The 6914-nt window shown below is 52.1% G+C and overlaps 1 non-coding gene across 1 annotated transcript; it reads right to left on the reverse strand.

Annotated features, from left to right (window-relative positions):
* Positions 1–6364: 6364 nt before the first annotated feature.
* On the reverse strand, positions 6365–6499 carry LOC123811022. Its single transcript, XR_006784332.1, has one exon. It is a non-coding gene; the product is annotated as a U4 spliceosomal RNA (small nuclear RNA).
* Between the last annotated feature and the right edge of the window lie 415 nt (positions 6500–6914).

Below are 6914 nucleotides of genomic sequence, written 5' to 3' on the forward strand. Positions count from 1 at the left end.
TACCCGAGCCAAGACAACCTGAAGCCTCTGTCTCCTGACGGTGACACTGACGACTTTGTGTTACAGTGGTGACTTTCAAGCAAGAGCCTGGCCCAACAGGAAGAGCCCAGCCTCAGGGGTTCGACCGGCCTGAGTGGAAATCCAGGACCTGCCACTTGGCAGCTCTGGGCTGAGCGTGCTGTTCTGCGTCCACTGTGCTGGACAGGTAGTGTGAATAGCTGCGAGCAGGCTGCTGGAGCAGAGAGACCTAGCAGGAACATAGGCTGCCAGTTCTAGTCTCAGGAGTTAGTGTCCTGGGGTCAGGATTTGTCTGGGAAGCAGTTCCGGACACGGACAGGATGGGGAGTCCTGAGCCTGGGTGCTAGGCCAAGTTCTTGAGTAAAAACGACTGTAGTGACAATTCAGCGATGAGCACACAGGGGGCCCCCTCAGGGCTGTTTGCCCTTGACCTCTGGGCCTTGGATGCCTCTCCTTTAACACAAGGGCATTGACCTGGAGATCAAAGGCTGCCAAGTTCCCTGTCCTCTGATTCTCCGGTGCCAGGGGGAAAGGGGTGGTGCGGAGACTGGCACACTGAACTGAGAGTTGGGGAGAACAGTCTTTACACCCTTGTACAAATATTTGTGGAACACTCGACTTCCACGAGGCCACACCAGCAGGAACTCTCTGGAAAGCCCTTGTGCTGGCAGGTGGCCGGGCAGAAAAGCCCTGACTTGAGCCTCCTGGCTTCCTCGCCTCCTCCCAGCCCTGCTACGTGCCTGCAGCCGCCTCAGGTCCTTTCCCCAGGAAGCGGAGAAGGAATGAAGAAATCAGAACCGTCTGGGGCTTGGGCCCCGATGGTAGAATGAGGAAGCAGGGCAATAGGTTCACTCCTGCACCTGGCCTCCCCCGCCAGGTAGCCCAGGCTTCGGCTCCTGATCGGACCTGGGAGCCAGAGCACCTTTCATTCCTTTGCCCTTAAGTACAGCTTATGCAGCAGGCAGGGTGCCGGGCATGGGGACAGCTCTGAGGATGAGGTCAACCAGGCCCTGCCCTCGAGGAGTTCCTGGTCTATGGGGACTGCAGTCAAGGCCACCTCTACACCTGCCCTCCCTCTCCAGGACAGGGCAGCCAGTGCCACCAGTCAGAGCATGGGGGCATCCCAGGTTCCCCGGAGAACTTGGTGGCCGAGCAGGAGTCAGGCAAATTACAGAGGAGGCCTTTCCATCCTTTTATTCATACAGTCATTCATTCAACATGTATTTAACTGAGCACTGTGCTAATCACTGAGTGAAAAAACTGCCCTTGTGGCCCTGGTCCATGTGGCTCAGTTGGTTGGAGTGTCTCCAGTAATGGAGAAAGGTCGCCGGTTCGATTCCTGGTCAAGAGGCGTGCCTGAGTTGTGGGCTTGATCCCGGGTTGAGGCGTTCAGGAGGCAGCTGACTGGTGTTTCTCTCTCGTATCAATCCTCCTTTCCCCTCCCTCTCTCTTAAATGAGAATAATATAAACCTTAAAAAAAAACGCCCTTGTGGAACTTGGAATATTGGGGTGGGGGAGCAGGCCCAGAATGAGATGGAGCACTGGTCTCTAGGTGACTTCAGCCTAGCAGCCAGCAGCCTGCCTTCCTGTGGAGTGTGCTGCAGCTTCTTGGCCCTGCTCTGGCCTCTCCCAGAGCTGCCCCACCCCCCGCACCCCCCCACCACCCTGCCTGCCCTGCGCTAATGTTGTGAGAGCGCAGAGAAAACCGTCCCAGTCCCAGGCCCCAACTCCTTCAGCTCCTTCGGGTAGCAGTCGTCTGCCTTCTCTGGGTACCAGTAATCTGGGGAGAAATGTAATCCTTGTCTCTTTCCCAAGGCCATCGTGAGAATTCCAAGTGAAATAAAGGCTGGAAAAGTGATGGGTGCACAAATGTGAGGGACTCTTAATACTATTATGTGTTATTTCTGAAGACACAACAGAAGGTGGGAAACTGAGCCCTCTCTGGCTCCTCCCCAGGAGCCCAGTTCCTCCTCACTTCCGCAGTCCACCCGGCTTTGTGGAGACACCAATCCTCTCCCTGCCCCACTTCCCACGCCCAAAGCCCCCTAATTAAGTGCCTTACCTTCCCAGAGATCCTTGTCTAATCCCTAAGCCCTTTCTCACCCGTCTCCAGGTGTCTCCTGGAGTCAAATCCCTTCACAATGAGCTGGCCCAGTTAGCTGTGAAGAGAGAGCTGGGGGCAGGGAGCTGGGACTTCAGAACCCCCCGCCCCTCACGCCGGGGACTGGGGAACTGGGTGAAAAGGTGAAGGGATTGAGAAGCACAGATCGGTAGTTACAAAATAGCCACGGGGATGTAAAGTACGGCTTAGGGGATGTAGTCTGTAGTATCGTAGTATTGATGTATGGTGCTGGGTGGGTCCTGGAAATGTCAGGCGTAACCACTATGCTGTACACCTGAAATCCATACAAAATATTATTGAATGTAAACTGCAATTGAAGAAAAAATAAAACAATAACTCCCCCAGAGGGTTCGGGTGGGGAGGGCAGGAGGGGTGCTGGAGATCTGCCCCGGCTCTGACACGAGCTGGCACAAGCCTTCCCTAGGGAAGGGCGGGCTGCCATTCCTACCCCACGCCCCGCAGTCAAGACAGAATGCAGATTCTACAGCTGGCCGCGGCCACTCCGTGCCAGTGCCTCTGGGAAACAGAGCAGCACCCACCGACCCCACGGCAGCCCTGCGGGGCCCGGGGCCCGGGGCCCGGTTCTCTCGCCTGCCACGGCGGCTTGACCCCTTCTGCCTCAGTCTCCCGTCTGCAAAGTGGCAGTGGTCATCTTACTACCTCCTAAGGTCGTGACGGGGTCACACGAGCTAATTCCCGCACAGGACCTAGAACAGTGCCCGGAGCACAGTAAATGTACCGGCTGTTTTTGCTTGAATTCCAGTTTCTTCCCCCAGATACTCTTGCCGGTCAGGTCTCCACACCACCCCTCAGAGACGCCTTCCTTCTCCTGGCACCAGGGCTGAAGCAGCCCCCAGCCCCGGTCACTCTCCATGTCATTTTATCTCTTTCACATGGCACTTTCCATGGTCTAAAATTATCTTGCTTGTGGATGCGGTCATGGTCGACTACCGATTCTCAAGGGCAGGAACCACTGCTGGTCACGGTCACTGCTCTATGCCCGGTCCCTGGAACCCAGCAGATGCTCAACATCTATCTGTGGGTGTGACCCGCACTCATTCTGCCCCTGACCACCCCTCCGTTCCGCAGCCCTTCCTCTCCCGCACAGCACAGTCACGCCGCCGCTGCTCTGCACCTGTCCTGCCTGGTCCTGGGCAAGTCTCCGCTCCTCTCTGGGTGTCTGCAGGGAAGTGGTGACTGAGCTAGGCAACCAAGGGACAATCGAAGATTTCTTTAAGACAGTTTGTTATATGCCCTGGGGCTCATGCCTACAACGAAGGGATCCCAGCCCCCCAGCCTAACCCTCTCTTGCTCTCACTGGGCCTGAAGTTCCCAAGGCCGGTTCCTTCCTGTGAGCTAGGCATCGCCTCCCTTCAGTCCCTTGGTAAAAACAGCAGAAGCCGACCCTGGGCTCCAATGTGGCCCTCTTCCCTGAGGACTAGCGTGCCCCCTGGTGGCCACTTCACTACATTGGCCCCTTGCATCGCAGAGGGAGCCAAGGTTTAAGCTCACTGCAGCAGGCTCCTACTTTGAGTATGGATTTCCCTGCCCTTCAGTCTCCTGCCAGCGCTGCCACCCACGGACTCACGGGATACCTTGTTGGTGTTTATGCCAGCCTGGCACCACATTGAAGGACTCATTTCACACCTTGGGAATTCACTGACCTTACCACACACCCCATTCCTGGTACTGAGTCTAAACCATTTCATCACCCCTACTTTGTTCCCATTTGGGCTAACATACCCCATGACTCACACTTTTATTAACAGCTTCATTTCTTCCTAGGTCCCCCTACAACTTTAGTGTGAGAGGAGAGAGGAGGGCAGTGGGGGACTCCATACAGTTCACAGTCCAGCCCAGGGCCAGGCAACCTCGTATGCAGGACGACAGCCCCACCTGGAATTACAGCGTGTCTGTTGGAAGGAGCCTCCGCACCCCCCCAACCTTTTAGTCCAACTCCCATTTTGCAGATGGACACAGGCCAAGAGAAAGGAGTTGGCTTGCCTACAGGTACATGGTGAGAGAGTGACGTGATGGCCTTGCCCCTGCCAGCTCCCCACCCAGCCCCAGAAGCAAAATAAGCTGGGTGCCGGGGGCTCGACTCCTCTGACTGACAAGCATTCTGCCTGTCCACCTGGGAGCCTGGTGGCCTACGTCTTCTCCCAGCTGGGATCCCTTCCTTCCCTCTGGGGTCCTCCAGTCTCCCCCACCTCAGGCACTCTGCTCCGGAGCAGGGCTGTGCCTGCCACTCAACGTCCTGCATCAATCTTTGGTCCTTTGCTGCTCTGTTCCTGAGCTCAGACTCCCTCCAGCAGCCACTTCCAACTTTACTGCCTCTCCTCCAGCCCCCTCCACCCCCACCCCACGCAACAGCAGAAGGCCCGGGCTGGGCTACACCTTCCCACACTGAGACCACATTCTCAACTACAGCGGGACCTCAACACTCCTCATTAACTCGGAACTTGTGATGAGTGTGGAAACTGATGAGCACCGAACAATGAAGCGTTTTCTCTTGCAGGGCGACATCGTGACTCACACAAGTTCTAGCAAGTGTGACGAGTCCCGAGCAAGCGCCGACTGTTGAAACATTTTTTTTTTCTCGTCAAAATGTGACAAGTACAGGATCTGACAAGTTCTGAAGCTGATGAGTACCAAGGTATGACTGTACTTGTCTCTTCCAGGATAACCAAGGGTTACTCCGTAGGAGGTAACCACAGGATAATAGCTCTGGTTACTCACCACGTTCACAGGGCGCTGCGGCTCCCACTCATGGAAGGCTCAGATGTGTCTGCTTGTGGGGCAACAGAAACGCTTTCTAGGTGGGGTCCGGTGTTAGCAACGATCTGTGTCTGTTTGGTGTGTGTGTGTGTGTTGGCGGGGTAGTGAGGACCCCCTGCCTGGGTGGGTGGTGGGGAACCAGTGGTGGGAGTAGGCATGAGCAGATGGCGAAGCCAACAGACGGGATAATTACAGGGTGCGACCTTGCAGCCCTGTCATTGGGGCTGACAGATGGGCTGGGAGATCCGCCGAATTGGAGAAGCAAGACTCTCCGTGGACACCAAGGGGCCCTCTAACGCATGACGAGTGATTTCACGCGTACAAAAGAAAGTTAGCAATTTGCACCAAGAATAACGAATGATAGAATGAACGGTCGTGCAACTTAAAAAGTAGGATGTCGCCGATACCATCCGTGCCCTTGGCTGCCCCTCCCAATTACATCTCACTTTGGTGAAGTGAACTCCGAGGTTCTCGTTCCCTTGATTTTCTTTACGATTTTGTTACATGTGAATGTAATCCCTAAAACATATAGTTAGTCCTGCATCTTTTTCTGATTGAAGTGACATTCACATAACACAAAATTAACCCCTTAAAGTAAAAACTTCAGTGCTATTCGTACCTTCATAATGTTGTGTGACCATCACCACTACCTAGTCCCAAGCGTTTGTATCACCCTAAGAGAAGACCCTGTATCCATGAAGCAGTCACGTCCCACTCCCCTTTCCCCAGCTGCCAATCTGCTCTCAGTCTCTACAGATGTACCTGTTCTGGATACACGATACAAGCTGTGTCTGGCTTGTTTCATCTAGTGTAATGTTTTCAAGGTTCACCCATGTCCTAGCATGTGTCAGCATTTCATCCCTATTTATGGCTGAATAATATCCCATCCTATGGGCACACCAAAGTTTGTGTATCCACTTATCCATTGATGAACATTCTGGTTGTTTCCATTTTGGCTCTCGTGAACAAGGCTCTGATCACCGGTGTACAAATATCTGTGCAAGTCCCTGCTTTCAGTTCTTTCGGGTGCACACACAGAAGTGGAATGGCTGGATCGTATGGTAATTTTATGTTTAATTTTTCGAGGAACCACCATTTTGCATTCCCACTGTTCATCAATTTTGAGTTCATTTTTTAATACGGTGTGAAGTAGGAGTCCAACTTTATTCTTTTGCATGTGGATATTCAGTTGTCACAGCATTTGTTAAAGAGACTGTTGAAGAGACTGTTTTTGACCTTGGCCCTTTCAACTCTCGTTGAAAGTCAACTGGCCACAGACATCTGGGTTTATTTCTGTCCATTCTATTCCATTTATCTAATATCTGTCTTTACGCCAGTACTACTCTGTTTTTGATTGCTGTAGCTTCATAGTAAGTTTTTAAATTGGACAATGAGAATCTGCTTTGTTCTTCTTTCTTCTTCTTCTTTTTAAAAAATTCAGCCTCTGTAACACTGTCAAAAACTGCCAATGCCGACTATATACTTCAAGTCATCATGGAGGGGTATTGGGATAGGTTTCCATCAGCAATGACACACCTTGGATAACCTCGTTGGCTACGATACTGCCGCTGCACCAAGTTTGTTCTTGTCTTTACATCGTGAGCTCTTCGGGGCCCTATGCAACCCCACATAAACTTTAGGATGAGTGTTTCCATTTCTTTAAAAAGGGTCATTAGAATTTTGATAGGGATTGCACTGAGTCTGTAGATTGCTTTGGGTAGTCTTGCTGCCTTAACAACAAAGTTAAATTTACCAATTCATTAAGATAAGATAATTCAATTCTTTCCACTTATTTAGGTTGTCTTTGGTTTATTTCAGCAATGTTTTGTAGTTTTCAGGGCATACGTCTTCTACCTCTTTGTGTCAAAGTCCCAGGCCTTTTATGCTTTTGGATACTATTGTAAACAGAATTGTTGTTTGAATTTCCTTCTGGATAGTTTATTGCCGGTGTATAGAACACAACTGATTTTTGTGTGATACTCTTGTAAGTCCTGA

The sequence above is a fragment of the Phyllostomus hastatus genome, unplaced genomic scaffold, assembly GCF_019186645.2.
Source record: "Phyllostomus hastatus isolate PE091 unplaced genomic scaffold, TTU_PhHast_1.1 phas_scaffold_760, whole genome shotgun sequence".
In the NCBI taxonomy this organism is placed as follows: domain Eukaryota; kingdom Metazoa; phylum Chordata; class Mammalia; order Chiroptera; family Phyllostomidae; genus Phyllostomus; species Phyllostomus hastatus.